Source organism: Bubalus kerabau, chromosome X (genome assembly GCF_029407905.1).
Source record: "Bubalus kerabau isolate K-KA32 ecotype Philippines breed swamp buffalo chromosome X, PCC_UOA_SB_1v2, whole genome shotgun sequence".
Classification (NCBI taxonomy): domain Eukaryota; kingdom Metazoa; phylum Chordata; class Mammalia; order Artiodactyla; family Bovidae; genus Bubalus; species Bubalus kerabau.
The window spans coordinates 130,939,600-130,961,352 of NC_073647.1; the positions used below are offsets into that span (position 1 = coordinate 130,939,600).

At 43.1% G+C, this 21,753-nt stretch overlaps 1 long non-coding RNA gene across 6 annotated transcripts in view; it reads right to left on the reverse strand.

Annotated features, from left to right (window-relative positions):
* The window catches only part of LOC129640269 (uncharacterized), a 76,385-nt gene that overhangs the window by 9,400 nt on the left and 45,232 nt on the right, over positions 1-21,753 (reverse strand). For all 6 annotated transcript variants that reach the window (XR_008708714.1, XR_008708713.1, XR_008708712.1 and 3 more), the window contains exons 2-7: positions 6,950-8,510; positions 5,723-6,047; positions 4,958-5,392; positions 3,830-4,100; positions 2,817-2,897; positions 1,540-2,184 (exon numbers count right to left, since the gene is read on the reverse strand). This is a non-coding gene — a long non-coding RNA (uncharacterized LOC129640269). The remainder of the gene's footprint in view (positions 1-1,539; positions 2,185-2,816; positions 2,898-3,829; positions 4,101-4,957; positions 5,393-5,722; positions 6,048-6,949; positions 8,511-21,753) is intronic.

A 21,753-nucleotide genomic window follows, 5' to 3' on the forward strand; every position in this document is an offset into this window, starting at 1 on the left:
TGGCCACAAGCCAGGACTTCCAACAGGTGGAAAACTACTCCCTATCGTGAAATTAAGCCCAAGATTTGGCTCCTGCATTTTTCATGTACACAGAGGAACCTCCCATCTTTTCACCAGAAGCCTGAGCCAATTGATTTCTGTCCAGTTCTCAACTTCTGTCCTGTAGGACAGGGCATGCTTTAACACATTCCTCTTGCAGCCAGATTGAAATACAATGAGAAACAAAAGTCTGAGGATAACTTGTGGACCACAGCATAAGACACAGGCTAATTTGCAAGGACACAGTAAACTAAACATCCTATCATATTTTATTTTTTATTTTACATAAAAAATTGCTTTATCTTCTCCATTTACAAGAAAAGCAACACTTTTGCTAGAAATGGAGACCTTGACTACTACAGCAGAGCAGCTGTTCTCAAAGTGCATGCTATTCTCCTGAGCAAGAGCTGGGCACTGCATAGTCATGCACATTCTCACCCATATGACACAGATTACCTCCTCAGAAACTCTACGGGGGGCGTGGGGCACACATGCTGCATTGCCACAAGCACATCAGGGCTTCCCCTGAGTGCCAAGGTTTGAGGAAATTATTGCATTGACACCCTGTCTGTAATACTATCAGAAAATAAGAAATCTTGGGACAATTTATAAACAAAATGCTAACATGTCGGTTACTGCAGGAGAACGGATTCATTTCAAGGTGAAATAGCCAGAACAAAGGGGATTCTTAATTTTGGGGGGTGATCTGTGGTAAATCAGGGGATTGTGACTCAAAAACATTATTCATCTATCTTTAGCAGAAGGCAGGAGTGAAACATTGCTTTTGAGACTCTCAGAAATAAAATTCACAGAAACATAACCTGACTGCATCCTAGGTCTTTCTCACTGGACACTGACCTGCATGATGGGGGAACAATTTTGGGAGCCTTCCCATCTCACGGAAACTGTATGGTAAGGCAGGCTGGGCTGTCAACAAAGTAATCAGATAGCTACGGACTTGACACACATTGTAGTCACTATGTACATATGAACTACATTGATGCTAAAATACTATTCTTCACGAATTCAACTTTAATACTATCCATTCAGTGTTTGAAAATGGATGAGATGGGTCCGACTGGGGTAACTAGACAGCAGACTCATGGTTCCTGACTCTGTAGTTTCCCAAAGAAGCTTTCGGTTAAGCATTGTCGACACTGAATGTGCACAAGATACCGCTGTGGTGTACAAGGATACTGTGAAAAGTCAAGGGCAGCCCAGTAAGCTGACCGACCACATGCCCAAGCAGACGTGTTCCTCATAGATGCCCCTTCTGGTGGCGGCTTTCCAGCCCACCTCCCTGCTTCCCGCCACGTGCTCCTCCAAGGAGCAGCACTAGCATCACCTCTGCCCGAGGGAACACGCACAAGCAAGCCCCACCTGGGACACACGGACTTTCCGACTCACAGAGGACAGCTGGGTCCCACAATCCCATGTCCCCAATCACAAAGTACACTCTTGGGACAAAAGCAGCCACACTCCATGCCAGGGAACACTTACTGGGGTGTGCAGAAATCCAGAGGGTCTTTCACAGTGGTGTGTCTTCTCAGACCCCCGACCAGCTGACAGCACTTCTTCAAAGCACTTGGTGAGCCTCGCCTGGGTGGGCAGACATGGCCAAGCCCGGGGCCTCCTTCAGCTGCCTCCGGGGTTGCCACCTATTGCTTGTTCTCAGAGGAAACACTCATGAAGGACTACTGCTCATGCCACCGATGAGGCCAACCTTCCAGAAAGCAGTCTTTGGACTACTGAACACTTCTGTAGAGCGTCCTGTCTGCAAAGGCTAAAGGCAAACCCCTGGGTCTGCAGTGAGGGCCCCGCTGAGCCAAGTTTCCTGCTCTTGACTTGACACAAAGGAAAAGCAGACTCTCTTCCCCCTCCCGAGAGGCTGGTAATACAGCTGCCTTGAGGAAGCCATTCCCCAAATCGAAGGACCGTTTCAATCACGTCCTTGGTTAGACAGAGGGGCCGGTCGTTTTCCAATGGGGGGTACTTAGGAGTCTGGGGTCAGACTCTGTGATGAGCCAGTAGAGCGACTGCTTTCAGTGCTCAATGCCATGCAGATATTTAGGGTGCATCTCACCCACATTCACTCGCCATACATTTTTTTCCTGTGGCCACGCACGGTGCACTCACCATCTTCCCCTGTAGGGTAAGGATACACATCAGAAACGCCATGGAGCAGCTCTTGCTGCATACTACTGTGGCCCATGTTGGGTATGGAGAAGATGATGAGAGGCCTAGAGGGGCACAGGCCAGGACCTCCAGCAGTTGCAAACCTGCTCCCCATCGTGGCCTCCAGCCCAGGTCTTGGCTCCTGCATTTCCAGGTGGCCACTGGAGCTCTCCCACCTTGCACCAAGGGCCTCAGACAACTGACTTCTGTCCAGTCCTCAACTTTTGTCCTGTAGGACTGCACATGCTTTGACATGTTGCTTAGGCAGCCAACGGAAATACAATGAGAAACAAACGTCTCAGGATACCTTGTGGACCATGGCATAAGACACAGGCTTATTTGCAAGGCCACAGTAAGCGAAACATCTTATGGTATTTTGTTTTTTACTTTCACGTAACAAAATTGCTTTCTTCCCTCCATTTACAAAACAAGCAACCTTTTCACTGGAAATGCAGACTCTGACTCCTAGAGCAGAGCAGTTGTTCACAAAGTACGTGGTCTCCAACTTAGCAAGAGTTGGGCACCTCGTAGTTGTGCACATTCTCACACACACCATGCAGACCACTTCCTCAGAAACTCTGAGGGGAGCCTGGGGCACCTACCTGCTTTCTCACAAGCACACCAGGCCTTCTTCTGAGTGCCAGGGTTTGAGGAAATATTGCCTCGATGCCTTGTCTGAAATACTATCAGAAAATAAACTGAGACACATGTTACAAATACCAAGGGGACATGCCTGTTAGTCCTGGAGAAGTGGTTCATTTGAAGGTGATACAGTGTGACCACAGGGTTTCTTAAACGTTGGAGATGACATGTCGAAAATCAGGGGATCATGACTCAAACATCGTCAGCCCATCTTTAGCAGAAGGCATGAGCAAAAGCATGGCTTCCGAGATTCTCAGAGACTGACCTCACATAAATGCAACCAGACAGTGTCCTTGGTCCTTCTCAAGGGACGTTGGCTTACATGATGGGGGAATGATTTTGGGAGACTCTCCATTTCACCCATGCTGTTTTGTAAGGTGGGACATCCACGAAAGTAATCACATGGCTATGGACGTGACACAGCTTGTCGTTGATACATACGTATGAATGAAATTGATGCTACACTTCTATAATGCAACTGGAATTCATTTCTGTTCATTGTTTGAAAATGGGTGAGGTGGGTGTGACTCTGGTAACTACACAGCAGGCTTACGGTTTCTGACTCTCTAGTTTCCCAACGGGTCTTTGGCAAATCCACATTTACAGAGGTGAAATCAGTTAAGCACTGTCTACATTGAACATGTACAAGATACCACTGGTCTATGGGGATACTGTGAAAAGACAAGACCAGCCCAATAAGCTGACTGAAAATGAGCCAAGGCGGACATGCTCCAATAGGGGCCCCTTTTGGTGGCGGAATTCCAGCCTGCCTCCCTGCTTCTGCCCCTTGTCCTCCAAGGAACAGCTCTAGCATCACCTCTGCCAGAGGGAATACACAAAACCAAGCCCTACTTGGGACACATGGCCTCTACGACTCAAGAGGACAGCAGAGTGCGAAAAATCCGTGTCCAGAAAGACAGTATGCTCACTCTTGGATCAAAAACAGTCACACGCCATGACAGAGAACACTTACTAGGGTGTGAGGAAATCCAGAGGGTCATTCACAGTGGTGTGTCTTCTCAGACGCTCAGGCAACCGACAGCACACCTTCAAAGAACTCGGTGAGCCTCGTCTGGGCGGGCAGACTCTGCCAAGCCTGGGGCCTCCTTCAGCTGCCTCCGGGGCTTCCACCTCTGCTTGTTCTCAGAGAAAACCTTCCCAAAGGACTCTTGCGACTCAGACGGTAAAGAATCCTCCAGCAATGCAGGAGACACAGGTTCCATCCCTGGGTTGGGAAAGATCCCCTGGAGAAGGAAATGGAAACCCACTCCGGGATTCCTGCCAGGAAAATTCCATGGACACAGGAGCCGGTATGCAGAGAGTCGGACATGACTGAGCAACTGAAAAAAGCTAACTCGCCAGGGCCACGGATGAGGCCACCATTCTAAAGAAGCCTTCAGACTAGTGTTCTTTCTCGAAGAGCAACTTGTCCGCACAGGTTGAAAGGACACTCCCTATGTCTACTTGGAAGAAGATTGCCCACATTGCCTGGGAATTTCAGGGGCTCTAATCACTGAGCTAGGTTTCCAAAGCAAGCAAGGGTGGGCACTGCTTGCCTAGTTGCCAAGTCGTCTCTGACTCCTGGCAATAACCTACGGCTCTGGTGCACCAGGATCCTCTGTCCCTGAATTCTGCAAGTCACAGTTTCTCAGAGAGAAACTCTGAAGGAAGGATTATTCTTAGGGCGAATAGAGCCCACAGGTGAACCAGGGATCCTGGGACCAGCGAATGACCTGGGGGAGTTTTGCAGCCTCCAAAATTCCCAAGGCCACTCAAGTGTGTCTGCAGCGAGAGGATGGCTGAGCTGGCCTCTTTCGGGCAAACTTTCAGAAGCCTCTTGCGCTAGACTCGCAACCTGGGAAAATACAGGCAGTCTCTCCCTCCCAGGCGGCCAAAGAACACGGCTGTCCGCTACAAGCCATATCCAAAACCTAAGAACCCTTCACAGGCTGGTCCTAGGCAACAGAAAGGAGCACCTGGCTTTAGAACAGGATGGAGTCTGGGGTCCACCTCTGTGATGAGGCAGCAGAGCTCTTGCTTTTAGTGTTCCAAACCCTGCAAATATTGAGGGGTGTATCGCCCCTTCGGCAACTGCTCTCACCTCATTCTTCATGGCTGGCACGCTCGGTGCAGTTATCATTTTCCCAAGAGGCACAGAAGTATACCTCCACCTGCCATGGAGCAGTAGTGGCTGCATACTGCCCTGGCTCAGGCTGGCCACAGAGAAGATGTAGAGCTGCCCAGACGGGCATAGGCCAGGATGCCCAACAGTGGCAAACTCTCTCTGCATCGGGACTCCCAGCCATGCTTGGGCTCCAGCATGTCCGAGTGCAATGCAAAGCCTTCAAAGTCTTTATCTGGGGTCTTGAGACAATCACTTCCATCTGATCATCAGCTTCTATACGTCTTCTGCCGTTCAGTCACTCAGTCGTGTCCGACTCTGTGAGAAACCCCTGGACTGCAGCACGCCAGGCATCCCTGCTTCTTCTCTATTGCTCGATGGGTGTGATTTCCGTACTGTCCTCAGGCATCGAAACTGAAATCATATGACGAAACAACAACAGCCATACTATAACTTCTTGAAAATAACAGGTAGTTTTCTTCATGACTTCTTTAAACAAATGTCAGACTCAGTGTGCAACATTCAACGGAGGGTGAGGAAACATTGTTGATACTCTCGAACATATCCTCTCCAAAAAGGAGTCACATTAACAGAAATCCTTCATGTTACGAATTCCCAGAGGGTCCCCCCCGCCCCCGCCTCCACTCACATACACACACGCGCGCACACACACACACACACGTATCTGTAAAGGCACAGTAAAAGCTGACCACTTTTGCTTCTTTCAATAAACTTTTTCATTACCTTCTGATCAGAAAAACAGCAACGTCTTCCTCCAGCAAATGTAGACCTTGACTTTAAGCCGAGGAGGTGTTTTCAATGCGTGTGGTCTCTTCCTCGGCAAGAGGTGGCCACGTCGTAGTCGTGCACATTCTCACCCATGATACGTAGACTTCCTCCTCAGAAACTCTTACGAGGTCCCGGGGCACCCAAGCTATACTGCCACAAGCACACCTGGGCTTACCCTGAGAGCCAAGGTTTGAGGAAAGGACTGCCTTCACGCCTTGTCTATAATACTATCAGGAAACAGGAAACCTTGGGACATCTTGCAAATAGCACAGGAACACACCTGTTAAATCCAGGAGAATCGATTCATACAAGGCAATATGATACAGGGAGACCAAGGGGGTTTCTAAACCACTGGGGATGACGTGTGGGAAAGCAGCAGATCCGGCTCAAGAACATCGTCCCACCATCTTGAGCAGAGGGCATGAGGAAACCTTGACTTCCCAGATTCTCAGAAATCGACATCAGGGAAAAATAACCTGACTGTGTCCTCGGCCTGTCTCAACGCCCAGTGGATTGGATGATGGAGGAACGATTTCCGGAGCCTTCCCATCTCACCCATGCTGTTGGTTAGGCGGGCTATCCACAAATGATTCAGATTACTATGGACATGACACACCTTGTCATCCACATGTACGTAAGAAGGAAATTGATGCTGAAATACTATTGCTCACATCTAGAATGCAACTGGAAGTCATTTCATTTCAGTGTTTGAAAATGGGTGAGATGGGTCCGACTGGGGTAACTAGACAGCAGACTCTTGGTTCTTGACTCTCTAGTTTCCCAGCGGGTCACTGGCAAATCCACGTTTACAGAGGTGAAATCAGGTAAGCACTGTTTACGTCGAACGTGTACAAGATACCGCTGCGGTGTACGGGGATACTGTGAAAAGGCAAGCCCAGCCCAGTAAGCTGACCGAGCATGCACCTAGGCAGACATGCTCCTCATAGGTGCCCCTTTCGGTGGCGGAATTCCAGTCTGCCTCCCTGCTTTTCCCCACTTGTCCTCCAAGGAGCAGCTCTAGCATCACCTCTGCCCGAGGGAACACAGACAACCACACCCCACCTGGGACACACGGCCTCTCCGACTCAGGGTGGACAGCCGGGTCCCACACTCCTCTGTCTGCCCTCACAAAGCATGCTCTCGGGGCAAAGGCAGCCACACTCCACGTCAGGGAACACTTACTGGGGTGTGAGGAAATCCAGAGGGTCATTCACAGTGGTGTGTCTTCTCAGACGCTTGGGCAACTGACAGCACACCTTCAAAGAACTCGGTGAGCCTCGCCTGGGCGGGCAGACTCTGTCAAGCCTGGGGCCTCCTTCAGCTGCCTCCAGGATTGCCACCTCTGCTTATTCTCAGAGAAAACCTTCCCGAAGGACTCTTGCGACTCAGACGGTAAAGAATCCTCCAGCAATGCAGGAGACACAGGTTCCATCCCTGGGTTGGGTAAGATTCCCTGGAGAAAGAAATGGCAAGCCACTCCAGGATTCCTGCCAGGAAAATTCCATGGACACAGGAGCCGGGATGCAGAGAGTCGGACATGACTGAGCAACTGAAAAAAGCTAACTCGCCAGGGCCACGGATGAGGCCACCATTCTAAAGAAGCCTTCGGACTCGTCTTCTTTCTCGAAGAGCAACTTGTCACACAGGTTGAAAGGATACTCCCTGTGTCTACTTGGAAGAAGATTGCCCACACTGCCTGGGGATTTCAGGGGCTCTAATCACTGAGCTAGGTTTCCAAAGCAAGCAAGGGTGGGCACTGCTTGCCTAGTTGCCAAGTCGTCTCTGACTCCTGGCAATAACCTAGGGCTCTGGTACGCCAGGATCTCTGTCCCTGAATTCTGCAAGTCACAGTTTCTCAGAGAGAAACTCTGAAGGAAGGATTATCCCTAGGGCGAATAGAGCCCACAGGTGAACCAGGGATCCTGGGACCAGTGAATGACCTGGGGGAGTTTCACAGCCTCTGAAGTTCCCAAGGCCACTCAAGTGTGTCTGCAGCGAGGGGATGGCTGAGCTGGCCTCTTTCGGGCAAACTTTCAGAAGCTTCTTGTGCTGGACTCGCAACCAGGAAAAGGCAGGTGGTCTCCCCCTCCCAGGCGGCTATAGAACATGGCTGCCCGCGACAAGCTGTATCCACAACCTAAGAACCCTTCAAAGGCTGGTCCTAGGCAACAGAAAGGAGCACCTGGCTTTAGAACAGGAGGGAGAGTCTGCAGTCCACCTCTGTGATGAGGCAGCGGAGCTCTTGCTTGCAGTGTTCCAAACCTTGCAAATATTGCGGGCCATGTCACCCCTTCGGCAACTGCTCTGGCCACACTCATCATGGCTGGCACGCTCTGTGCGGTTATCGTCTTCCCAAGAGGCAAAGAAGCATACCTCCACTGGCCACTGGGCAGTAGTGGCTGCGTACTGCCCTGGGTCAGGCTGGCCACAGAGAAGACATAGAGCTGCCCAGACGGGCATAGGCCAGGATGCCCAACAGCGGCAAACTCTCTCCGCATCAGGACTCTCAGCCACGCTTGGGCTCCAGCATGTCTGAGTGCAATGCAAAGCCTTCAAAGTCTTTATCTGGGGTCTTGAGACAGTCACTCCATCTGATCATCAGCTTCTATACGTCTTCTGCAGTTCAGTCGCCCAGTCGTGTCCGACTCTGTGAGAAACCCCTGGACTGCAGCATGCCAGGCATCCCTGCTTCTTCTCTATTGCTCGATGGGTGTGATCTCCGTACTGTCCTCAGGCATCGAAACTGAAATCATATGACGAAACAACAACAACCATACTATAACTCCTGGAAAATAACAGGTAGTTTTCTTCATGACTTCTTTAAACAAATGTCAGACTTAGTGTGCGACATTCAACGGAGGGTGAGGAAACACTGTTGATACTCTCAAATGTATCCTCTCTAAAGAGGAGTAACATTAACAGAAATCCTTCACATTACAAATTTCCAGAGGGTCCACATATACATACACACACACTCACATATGTGTAAATGCACAGTAATAGCTGACCACTTTTGTTTCTTTGAAGAAGATTTTTCATTACCTTCTGATCAGAAAACCAGGAACTTTTTCCTCTGGCAAATGTAGACCCTGACTCTAGAGTTGAGGATGTGTTCTCAAATTGCATTATCTCCTCCTCAGCAAGAGGTGGCCACCTCATAGTCATGCACATTCTCACCCATGATACGCAGACTACCGCCTCAGAAATTCTCAGGGGGCCTGGTACACCCACAGGCATTTCCATCAGCACACCAGGGCCTCCCCTGAGTGCCAAGGTTTTTTAAAGTATTCTCCAGAATCAAAAGTTTTTACTATGATCAGGAAATAGTAATCCCTCATATATTGTTTCAAAAAGGCTGAGTGGGAAACAATCAGCCTGCCAATCATGAGACATGAGTTCCATCCCTGATCTAGGAAGATACCACATGATTGAAAGCAGCTCAACCTCTGAGTCACAAGTACTCAGCCCCAGTTCTAGGGCCCAAGAGCCAGAACTCCTGAGCCTCTGTTCCTCAGTTATTATAGCCCGTGAGCCCTAGAGACTGTGCTTCGCAAGAAAGAGAAGCCACCTCAGTGAGAAGACTGTGCACTGCAAGGAAAAGTCCCCCAATCGTCACAACTAGAGCAAGTCTGAGCACAGCAATGAACATCAGTTGCAGCCAAAATAAATAAAATAAATTTTAAATAAAGAAAAATATTCAAAGGAGAGTATTTAATTTTCATGAGTAGTTCAAAAAATGTGTTCCACAAAACATCAGCGTTGGCATAACCTGCCATAGTCTTTGGAATCTAATTTCCAGGTGGCCCATATGTGCAAGCCTATCTGGAAGACCTCAGTAGCCTAAAATTCTATTCTTTGAAATCAAAGTAAAAAACCTCTTACGCTACACACTCTCATCATTAGCAGTGCAATTTTTTAAGTGGCATATTCAATCTTTCCCTTAAGAGTGGAGCAGTGCTTCTCAAAATATGGCCCTCAGAGCAGTAATATCTGGGCACGTGGTAAATACTTCAATTCTCAACCCTACTCACCCACACCTATACAGGTAGTGAGTCTGAGGGGAGAGTATGGTCAATCAATGTGGATTTTATTAATAATAAGCACTCCATTAATTTCAATGCATGCCAAATTTTGAGAAACCTATTTCCCTGACGACTTGTTTTCAATATAATGTATAAACATGAATCCTCTGTGGATTCTTTTGGAACAACTGATGCATGGTTTTTACAATTGGAATTTCTCATGAATTTGAGGTGTGGTATGCCCTAATTGACAGGTGTTTTAACCTTTTACCTGGACATTAACATGTGCAGTTAGTTTGGGAACCACAACCTTAGGCCTATCCTGTAAAACTTGACTAAGTAACATGGGAAGAGACTTTATCTTCCTAGGAATCTCAGGAAAAGACCTCTTACTGCCCTAACATGGCTATTTGCTCAGCCAAACTCAAAGGTCTTTGGCTTGGGGGACAGAAGTTTGCTTGATGGACCCCTCTGCATTCTCATTTATAGCATATGGGGTAGTGTCAACTCCTAAACAACCTGTCCTGAAATTCAGGCTGAATGGTTCTCAAAGTGGATTTATTAATATAAACTGCACCAGGGTGGGGGAAGGGAATAAACAGTAAGTTTCTCATTAAATAACAACTTGATAAGAATGTTTATTGTCCTGTTTTTGTTAGTATTTTCTAGCTTGCCTACTTGTTTTTATTTTGTTTGTGTTTTCAGAGGATAAACCTGACTCATCATGGCTACATTCACCTTTAGTTGTGAATCATGAAGCAAAATCTAAGTTCCTGTTTTTCTAGAAAAATATTATTTTTTTAATTAATGATACAGAATTGCAAAAAGTTACACTTTCAAATATCTTGAATATTACTGCTATTCTACTTTTTAAATTTATAAAAATGCTTATTCTCTTTCTCTCATGTTAAGTTTGTTGAACAGGCTGAAGGCTTCCCTATTTTCTCATTTAAGTTCACAATGCAAATATATTAACACCCCTAATATTTAAAAGCTTTCTCACAAATACAAATGGATTCCAGCAGACTAAGAATTAAAGCTTAGCAATATTAGAAGGTAATCTGGACAGATTTTTGTATACATGTAAATAATTATGATTTTAATTATTTGTGAACACAACCAGACAACCAAACTTCAGTATAATTAGTATAAATATTTTATAAGGAAGCAAATTAATACTTTACAGTTTTATAAAACATTTTCATTCATAACAAAACTGTTGAATAAAGTATACAGGATAAAGGACACCATACATAAAATAACAAGAATTTATAAACTGGGCTGTAACAGGTCCCAACCCAGCATGCTTGGTTTGCCTAAAGTCCCCACATACCAAAGCTGTTTAGGACTAGCCTTTGTCCAGTTCCTTGTAGAAAAACTCGGAGTCCTCTGATTCTCCTGCCTAATAAGAGTGCCTGCATACACCTGAGGCTTTGGGTCATACCAGATAGCTTATGATAACAATGGGAATGTCTGCTTTTGTTTGCCTGAGGCTTTGGGTCTTGCTGTGACAGTTTGACCTCTGTATGGGGCTGGAGACTCAGTAGTAATGCAACCTCTAATGCAGCTTTAATTTAGAATTCTGTTTTGCTTTGGATGCTTTCACTTAAAATTCAATTATGCAATTTAATTTAAATTAAAAGTAAACATATGGTGAGAATCCTTGCTATTCTAGCATTCCTGATCTAAGTGCTCAGATTCTATCACCAGGACTCTCTAAATTCCCGTATTATCTCTGTTGGTTTTATTCTCAGATGATCTCACTTCAAATAGTAGCCCTTAATGTTCAGCTAGTGGTTCTCAGAGTGTGGGCTCCAGACCAACAGCATCACCATTATCTATGCAGTCTTTAGAAGTGAAAATCCTCAGCCTCAACTTCAGATCTTTTCAATCAGAAATTCTAAGCGTAGAAAGTAGGAACTCTAATACTTTGGCCACCTGATGAGAAGAACTGACTCATTTGAAAAGACCCTGATACTGGGAAAGACTGATGGCGGGAGGAGAAGGGGACGACAGAGATTGAGATGTTGGATGGCATCACTAACTCAATGGACATGAGTTTGAGTAAACTCTGGGAGTTGGTGATGGACAGGGAGGCCTGGCGTGCTGCAGTCCATGGGGTCACAAAGAGTCGGACAAGACTGAGTAACTGAACTGAACTGGATGGTAGAAGGTGTGGGGAGGGGTGTCCAGCTATCTGAGGTTTTCAACAGCCTTCTATGTGATAACACCCTTTTGTTTGATCATGATTATCATTGTTAGGTAGTTAGAATAGGAAAAAGGAGTCCAAAATGGCAGTGGCTAAAAGACAAAGAAAGTGAAAAGCCCACAAAAATGGAACAAAAGGAAAATCCATGTATTGGAGTAAAAACTTCAGGTGAAACAAACACACCCCCTTCTTGGCTAGCCCAATTTGCACAGGTCAGGCTCGGGGGGAGGAGACAAAAAAGAGGAAGCCAAGATTGAGGCTTCTCTTCTATGGTTGGCCCACCCTCATGCCTGAAGGGTGTACTATCCTTTGTTTGTTGAATGAAACTCTGAGCTGTAACAGAGCTGTAACACTGGTCCACCATTTCAAATATTTGTTGTGGCAAGACAGAACCAAGGAAATTACACACTCTCCTGACATATCATATCATGATGTTTGAGAACTAATCGAAAGTCCAATCGAAAGTCCAATTGAAAGTCCAAATCGAAAGTCCAATCGAAAAGTACTGTGCTCTTTTCACCTGAGAGAAACCTGTCTTGATTGCTGACATTTTGAACACTGCAGAACAGCCAATATTACTTCGTCCCACCACTCCATGAGCCTTAAGTGTGCATACAGAAAACAGCACATGTATGACTTCCTTCAGCGGTTTTTGGGGTGGTAACCTTCTGCTTGTACTCAGAGAAAAGTTTAATAATTCAAATAAAAATCTAAAATTCAAGTAAAGTGAAGTCGCTCAGTCGTGTCCAACTCTTTGTGACCCTGTGGATTGTAGCCTACCAGGCTCCTCCCTCCACGGGATTCTCCAGATAAGAATACTGGACTGGGTTTCCATTTCCTTCTCCAGAGGATCTTCCCAACCCAGGGATCAAACCCGAGTCTCCCGCATTGCAGGCAGAGATGCTTTAACCTCTGAGCCACCATGGAGGGATCTTTGAATTAGTGGATTTTCTCTTGGAGTCTCTTTACTGTAAAAAGTCAAAGGTCACTCATTGTATCTTCAGAGTTTACTACCAAGCTGGCTTCCCTGGGGGTGGACTTTCTGAAGCCACTTGCACTTGGTGTGAAACAAGGGGAAAGCAGACTCTCTCCCTTCACCATGTGGATAGAGAACATTGCTATCTTGAACAAGCCCCTAGCAATACTCTTTCCACTTTTTCCACCTCATCTCTTATATGTCTCTGGGTTGAGAAGTAAGCAAACGACTGTAGGACCACTTTTGGTCAGGTCCCTGGCAAGATAAAGGAGCACCTCACTTTAGAACAGAAGGCTGCCTGGCATGAATGGTTTTGGCCTTGGGAATCTGGAGTTATGGCTTTCAACATCCAGAGCCATGCAGGTATTCAAGCTATCTGACTCACGGTACCTTCACTCCCCACACTTTAATTGTTGGCACACCTGGTGCATTTTTCCATCTTCCCCAAGAGGTGTGCAGAGATGCCTGAAGGTACCACAAAGCAGCAGTGATTGCCACTTACTTTCCCAGGGGCTTCAAGTAAACTGTTTAATTCTCATCCTATTTCTTTATTGTTAGACTAGAAATATTTGAATACCTTGAGATGAAACTTCTAAGCTTTAGTATACAACACAGGAGATACCATGACTAGTTATAATGACCAAATGTCAGTCTCAAAATGTGATCAGTAAAAAGCCACAGTGACATAAACTATAACCTTCTAAGAAACACAAGTTCTCATGAGGTCCACCATCCAGATCTACCTGTGCATTTCAATTACCTGAGATTTCTGTCCTTTTTTTAACTTTCAATTTTTTTCTCTCTTCAGAAGCAAAGCATCATTCTCACTGTCTGGTCCTAGAATCAGCATCACCTAGGCAATTAAGAGAACTACAAATTTTCAGTCCCACCCAGCCCACCTAATGAAAAAGAAACTCAAATGGTGTAGTTGGGCCAAACAATCTGGATTTTATTCAGGACACCAGGATTCAGATCCACACCAAAGGTAGAGAACCACTACTCTCTGGACCACAGGTTTTCTAACACTGACTGCCAATTAGAATTCTCTAGCGAGTCTGTAAACACACCTGAAGCACAGAGTTTATAAACCAGAAACTCTGATTTACTTGATATAGGGTGTGACCTGGGTAACAGGTGTATTAAAAATTCCCCTTGGGATTTATTGTGCAGTAGGCTTGTGAGCCTCTGCTCTTGGCGTATACTGTCCAACTTTACCAAATGCAACAGGAAAAAAACATGTCTTTCCATCAATGTCAAGAAAACAACCTAATGGGGATTATGGACTCACCCCTAGACCAAGCACTTTGGCCAGGAGGATGGATAAATGATTGATGGAGTTGTATTTTCTCCCTTGGAGTGTAGAGAAGTGTCAGTTTTAACTTGGACTGATATTTGGGGTTGTTTCTTAAAGGGGCACAAAAAAATTGCTGACTGAACAGTGAGAAAAGCAAAACACAAATGCATAATTAATCAATTATTTGCACTCAATTTTTATTGTCATGTCTTTGTTAGTGTTTTCTAGATTGTCTACTGTCTTATATTACTCAGTACTTATCATGTTGCATTATTTTTTCTTCTCATTTCTGAAGCACTTTATAATTTTTTCCTAGAATATATTATTTTTTTATTTTCTGAATTAGTGAAATAGAACTACATAAGAACTTGTCACATTTTTCAATCTCTTATATATAACTGATCACAGTAACTATTTAACTCATAAAAATGTATATTCTGTGTTCTCTCATGTTAAATTTTTGCATATGCTAAAGGGTTGTCTGTTTTCTCATGTTTAGTAATCAATGAGAAAATTATCACCCCAGTGATCTAAAAGCCTTCCCAGAGGTTCAAATCAATTTAACCAGACAAAAATAAGAAATAAGGCCTAACAATATCAGAAAGTACTCCAAGATAATTATTTCATTGATGTGTAAATAGTTATGATTACAGATATTTATAGGCAAAGCGGGACAACAAAGTTATTAGAATTGAAACAAGTGTTTTATAAAATAGAAAAATAAACACATAGTTGGAAATCATTTTCATATATTAAAAAAACACTAAGAAACTATATAGGACAAAAATACTAGACATATATGCATATACTGTGCAGTCATGGTTAACTGCAAGACCCAGACTGCCCAAACCTTCACTTGCCTATGGTCTTTCAGACTGGTCCTTGTCCAGCTCCTGGGATGTAGCCTCCGAGCCTCTGGACTATCCTGCCTGGTGAGAGTGTCTTTGTACGTTTGATGCATTGGGCCATACCAGATATTGACTCTAACAGTGGTTGTTTGTGGTGTATGTCTGTGTATGCCTGGAGCTCTGAGGTGTACTGTCTCAGTTTGATCTCCATGGAGGCTTAAAGACTGAGTAGCTAAGGTCAGTGATGGAGATGAGTTGCTCCACGCCAATAGATCAAGATTGTTAACATTTGGTATGTGCTGTCACATATCATTGCTTGAAGAATCAAGAACTGACTGTGGAACTCCTCAGGAATGGAAATAGCTGGAAGTTTATGCCTGGTGTCTCCTGAACTTCTCCCTAAGCACCTTTTCCCTTTCCTGATTTTAATCTCTATGCTTTGCCACAATAAACCATATTTGTGAGTTGAATAGCTTTTCTGGTTTCTGGGAATTCTTCTAAGAAATCATCTATCTTGAAGGTGGTCTTAGAGATATCTAGTACAAGAAGGAATAAATGATGTCCAAATGTGAACACACTTTGCTTAATTCAAATAAGAGGGAAATTCCTAACTGTGTGTGGAGTAGTCCTCACTAAAACTCTCCAGGCAGAATCCACAACTAAATCTGCCGTGGTACACTTGAGCACATGCTCCTGTTTCAACATGTCATAGTATTCCAGAAGAATGAGAGGGTAACAGGTAAGAAGGCCAGAGGTCCCCTTCAATAACACAATAATTTCTACAGATCAGGGCAGTGGAAAAGAATTAAGCTTCCAGAAGAAAGCTAGGCAGCAGATTTAGAAGAGATTTTTCTACCATTTTCATAGAGTTAAAGTTCCAAATTTTTAAAAACTGAGTTTTATATCAAAGAAGCCAATATCAATCAATCTATGGGGCAGCTGAAAATGACACTCTTTGATATGATTTGCTTATGCAACTTTAGCCTAAGCTAGAGATTGGACTTAATCTTCTTAAAGCAAAACTGGAATGTCATTTTTTTTTTTTACCGCAATGTCAAAACCAACCAAAATTCCATGTACATTATCACTTATTTTGCTCTCCTGTCACTCAGGACCTTTACATGACTCCTCAAACTTGTAGGCTCTAGTGAAGTCAATATTACTTCATTCTATCACTCAAAAGAACCTCAAACACGTATGTAGAAGAAAGCACATCTTCAACAGCCTTCAGTCTTTTCTGGATTGATAAATCCCGGTTTGTTCTTCATAATAAAGAAAAAATCAGTGGATATTTTTTCAGACCCTTTGGATAGAACAGGGCATACGGGCTAAGTATCCAATCTCTGGATTCACATCACCTGGGTTCTAATCCCATATGCACCACTTACTAACAGTCTTAATTTGAGTATGTTTCTTACTTTCTCTCAGCCTCGTTTTCCTCATCTGTAAATGAAGACAGTACTATTCATCTCATGGTATTAATGAAAACTAATGAATCAATCCAGGTAAAGTACTTAGTACCAGGCAAACAATACTCATTCAATAAATGTTAAACATTATTATCATTAACTAATTCTCATCTAAATCTCAGTAGCACTTTTAATCTCAGTAGCTCCCTTAGTTTTACTATGATAGTCCCTCTTCTGAACATTTTTACACTTTTTGGATGCCTTTCCTTAATCTTGTTTCTAAGATCAACCTCCCTTACCAGGCCAATAAGTGATTAAATACCCCATACCTTAATCCTAGGACACCCATTTCCCCTCTTTTCACAGTCTTCTTGAGAACTCCAGTTTAATTCTATGTTTTCAACTGGCAATGTGTATACTAATAACTCCCAAAATACATTTCCCCTTCACAGACTTACACATCTCAACATACAATGGCACTCTTGCCATCTCTCAGATCAGATCAGATCAGTCGATCAGTCGTGTCCGACTCTTTGCGACCCCATGAATCGCAGCACGCCAGGCCTCCCTGTCCATCACCAACTCCCGGAGTTCACTGAGACTCACGTCCATCGAGTCAGTGATGCCATCCAGCCATCTCATCCTCTGTCATCCCCTTTTCCTCCTGCCCCCAATCCCTCCCAGCATCAGAGTCTTTTCCAATGAGTCAACTCTTCGCATGAGGTGGCCAAAGTACTGGAGTTTCAGCTTTAGCATCATTCCTTCCAAAGAAATCCCAGGGCTGATCTCCTTTAGAGAGATCTTGCCATCTCTACCTAGTTGGATAAATGGTATTTCAAAACCGTATAAGGCCAAACTGAGATTTGTATCTCTCAGCCCTGTTTTTTCTTATACACTCCACTATCTCTGTAAATGGCAGCTGTTAGGGACTGAATGTGGTATCCTCCCCAATCTCATATGCTGAAATCCTACCTTAACAGAGGTGGGGCCTTTGGCAGATAACTGGATCATGAACAGGATTAATGCCATTATAATAGAGACCCCAGAGAGCTCTTTTGTCCTTTTTCTGCCATATGAGGATACAAGAAGACAGCAGCAGTTTGCAATCTAAATGAGGACCCTCATCATAACCTGATCATGCCAGCACTTTGATCTTAGACTTTCAGGCTCCAGAACTGTGAGAACTAAATTTCTATTTTTTTATAAGCCACCTAGTCTATGGTACTTTGATTAACAGCCTTAGCTGACTAAGACATCAGCCGCTAAGCCATTCTGTTATACTAGCCAAAATTGAGAAAGTCAGTTTAACTCTATTTTTTTAACCTCTTGTATCAAATCCATTATCCAGTCCTGTATTGCTCCCAAATATTAACATCTCAACTGAAAAGATACCAAAGGTGAAATATACCATAGTAGCTGCAACTTCACAGATGCAAAACTGCTAACCATTAAAATGGAAAATCTCATCACTTCCTAAGAATTACAAAGCCTGATCACTCTCAGGTTCCAAAATTTCTATGCTACAGGTTTTTATACAGGTTTAATGCTATTTCCTAAATAAAATGCATAATTAAGATGTTACAGACTTTTGGCTTTTAATAAAAAGTATCCACTAGCTATTGCAATATAACAAGATTACATGTCACTAAGAACTGATTTGGTTCCCACTAATGAGATGGCTGGATGGCAACACCAACTCGACATGAGTTTGGGTAAATTTTGGGAGTTGGTGATGGACAGGGAGGCCTGGCATGCTGCGATTCATGCAGCATGAATGAATCGCAAAGGGTCAGATATGACTGAGCAACTGAACTGAACTGAATGGACTACCACTTACAACCAGATTTTGCTACTTCTTTAGTCATTTTTTAGTGCATGAGCACTCGTGTGGCAAATTATTAAGTTTACTTAGTTTGCATTTTTAGTATTTATCTAAATTAGTATCAACTGCATAACTCAATTAATTCAATAAATAATGCATATGATAAATAAAATGAAGCTCTTTATGAGTATGGCTTTGTTTAAAAATGAAATAAAACTAATAGTCTCAATAGTCTCATATGAAACACTAAATTAGTCTATAGTGTGATTCCAATTCCTTAATCTGAGATTAGCAGAGATATCCTGAAGGTGTACTGACTTGTAACTATACTGAGGAAAAATGTTATATCTGAAGCAAATTTAACACAAATTTATGTTCAAATGATATATTTTATAATTATTGTAATGCACTAGAAAGCTTTAATATTTCACACTGCAGTTTATTCTAGTAACCTAGAAGGCAATAATTATATATTTCAGTTAACTCCTTACAAAACATATTAAAACCTTTCTTTAAATAAAGTAAAACAAGAAAAAAATATTAATTTCACATCAAATATTACAGCACAAAAGTAGAAATAGCTTGGTGGATGAACTTTCTCGATCAGTCATTAAGTAAGACTATCTAAATCTTCCTGAGCCCAGCGATCTAAGATTTTAGAATCTTAGACTCTCACTGGTACTAGAAATACTCAGCCTAGGGACTTTCCTGGTGCTCCAGTGGTTACGATTCCATGCTTCTAATGCTTGACATGTGGGTTCAATCCCTGGTCAAGCAACTAAGATCCCACATGCCACATGGCCAAAAAAAAATCCAAAAACCCCCAGCAAACCAGCCTTAGTGCTTATCTAGATAATCTATTTTGTAAACTTTGTAAAGCATAGCACTGCTCATAACAATGTCTTTAAAAAAAATACTCCATGAATCACAAATAACCAACAAAATAAAATCACAATGCAATAGCCAGCATTCAAGATATTATGCCATCTTCATAATGTCTTTTCAAAATTATCTCCCATTGTTTTTTTCTCAAACACTTATGTTCTAATCAAAATAAATTACCTAGTTTTCCCTGAATATATACTCAGTCTCTGCACCTCAGTGGCTTTATCTCAACTCTTGCAGTGACGCCATCTCATCAATCCCAAACTAAACCATCTGTCAAGGTGTAGCTCAGATGCCAAGTCAACCATCAAGTCACACCAGATTGCTATATGTGACAGTAATTTCTCCCTTTTCTAAAGTTCCATCATACCCAGGGACATACTCACCACATTCTAGTATGTATTAAAGTACTTATGCAGGTATCTTACAATGTATTCTTTAAGCAGAACCCTCTCTTGATTTTTCTTTTCTTTCCGATTAATATTGCCTTAGTGAATATTTATTGAGTGAATAATTGTCTCACTAAAAGAGAGAAAAGGTGACATTCATGTGAACACTCGAAGCGAACTATCACCGACTGATTTCTTTTCATTTTAATTAGTGTGTTACTTGGCTGAATATAAAAATATGACACTTACATAGCCAGAAATCTTTATGCACCAGTCACAGAATGGTTAAGCTGTTATGAGCTACAGTTTAATTTTCAAAAATAAGATCACAGTTTAATTCTTTATTCTTATTCTTAAAATAAAAACACTTAAAGGAACACATTATAATGATCTAAGTAAAGAAAGTATTCAATATTATGCTTAGAATGTTATATTTCAGTCATTCATGTTTTTGAGGGAAAAAACCTGTATTGTTTAAGTTGTACATTTTTACCCCCAATGGAAAAGGGCCCAGTACCAAGTGAGGAATAAAATTTTTAAGTAGTGATCCATTCTTCCTTTCCTACTCCTGCTCCCCAATTTGCTCTACAAATCTCTCTTTTGAAAAGTGTGCTTGTATATTCTCGAGATTAGTTGTTTGTCAGTTGCTTCATTTGCTATTATCTTCTCCCATTCTGAAGGCTGTCTTTTCACCTTGCTAATAGTTTCCTTTGATGTGCAGAAGCTTTTAAGGTTAATTAGGTCCCATTTGTTTATTTTTGCTTTTATTTCCAATATTCTGGGAGGTGGGTCATAGAGGATCCTGCTGTGATGTATGTCAGAGAGTGTTTTGCCTATGTTCTCCTCTAGGAGTTTTATAGTTTCTGGTCTTACGTTTAGATCTTTAATCCATTTTGAGTTTATTTTTGTGTATGGTGTTAGAAAGTGTTCTAGTTTCATTCTTTCACAAGTGGTTGACCAGTTTTCCCAGCACCACTTGTTAAAGAGATTGTCTTTAATCCATTGTATATTCTTGCCTCCTTTGTCAAAGATAAGGTGCCAATAGGTGCGTGGATTAATCTCTGGGCTTTCTATTTTGTTCCATTGATCTATATTTCTGTCTTTGTGCCAGTACCATACTGTCTTGATAACTGTGGCTTTGTAGTAGAGCCTGAACAACTAATCTCGAGAATATACAAGCAACTCCTACAGCTCAACTCCAGAAAAATAAATGACCCAATCAAAAAATGGGCCAAAGAACTAAATAGACATTTCTCCAAAGAAGACATACAGATGGCTAACAAACACATGAAAAGATGCTCAACGTCACTCATTATCAGAGAAATGCAAATCAAAACCACTATGAGGTACCATTTCACACCAGTCAGAATGGCTGCGATCCAAAAGTCTACAAGCAATAAATGCTGGAGAGGGTGTGGAGAAAAGGGAACCCTCTTACACTGTGGGTGGGAATGCAAACTAGTACAGCCACTATGGAGAACAGTGTGGAGATTCCTTAAAAAACTGGAAATAGAACTGCCTTATGATCCAGCAATCCCACTGCTGGGCATACACACTGAGGAAACCAGAAGGGAAAGAGACACGTGTACCCCAATGTTCATCGCAGCACTGTTTATAATAGCCAGGACATGGAAGCAACCTAGATGTCCATCAGCAGATGAATGGATAAGAAAGCTGTGGTACATATACACAATGGAGTATTACTCAGCCATTAAAAAGAATACATTTGAATCAGTTCTAGTGAGGTGGATGAAACTGGAGCCTATTATACAGAGTGAAGTAAGCCAGAAAGAAAAACACCAATACAGTATACTAACACATATATATGGCATTTAGAAAGATGGTAACAATAACCCTGTGTACTAGACAGCAAAAGAGACACTGATGTATAGAACAGTCTTACGGACTCTGTGGGAGAGGGAGAGGGTGGGAAGATTTGGGAGAATGGCATTGAAACATGTAAAATATCATGTATGAAACGAGTTGCCAGTCCAGGTTCGATGCACGATACTGGATGCTTGGGGCTGGTGCACTGGGATGACCCAGAGGGATGGAATGGGGAGGGAGGAGGGAGGAGGGTTCAGGATGGGGAACACGTGTATACCTGTGGCGGATTCATTTTGATATTTGGC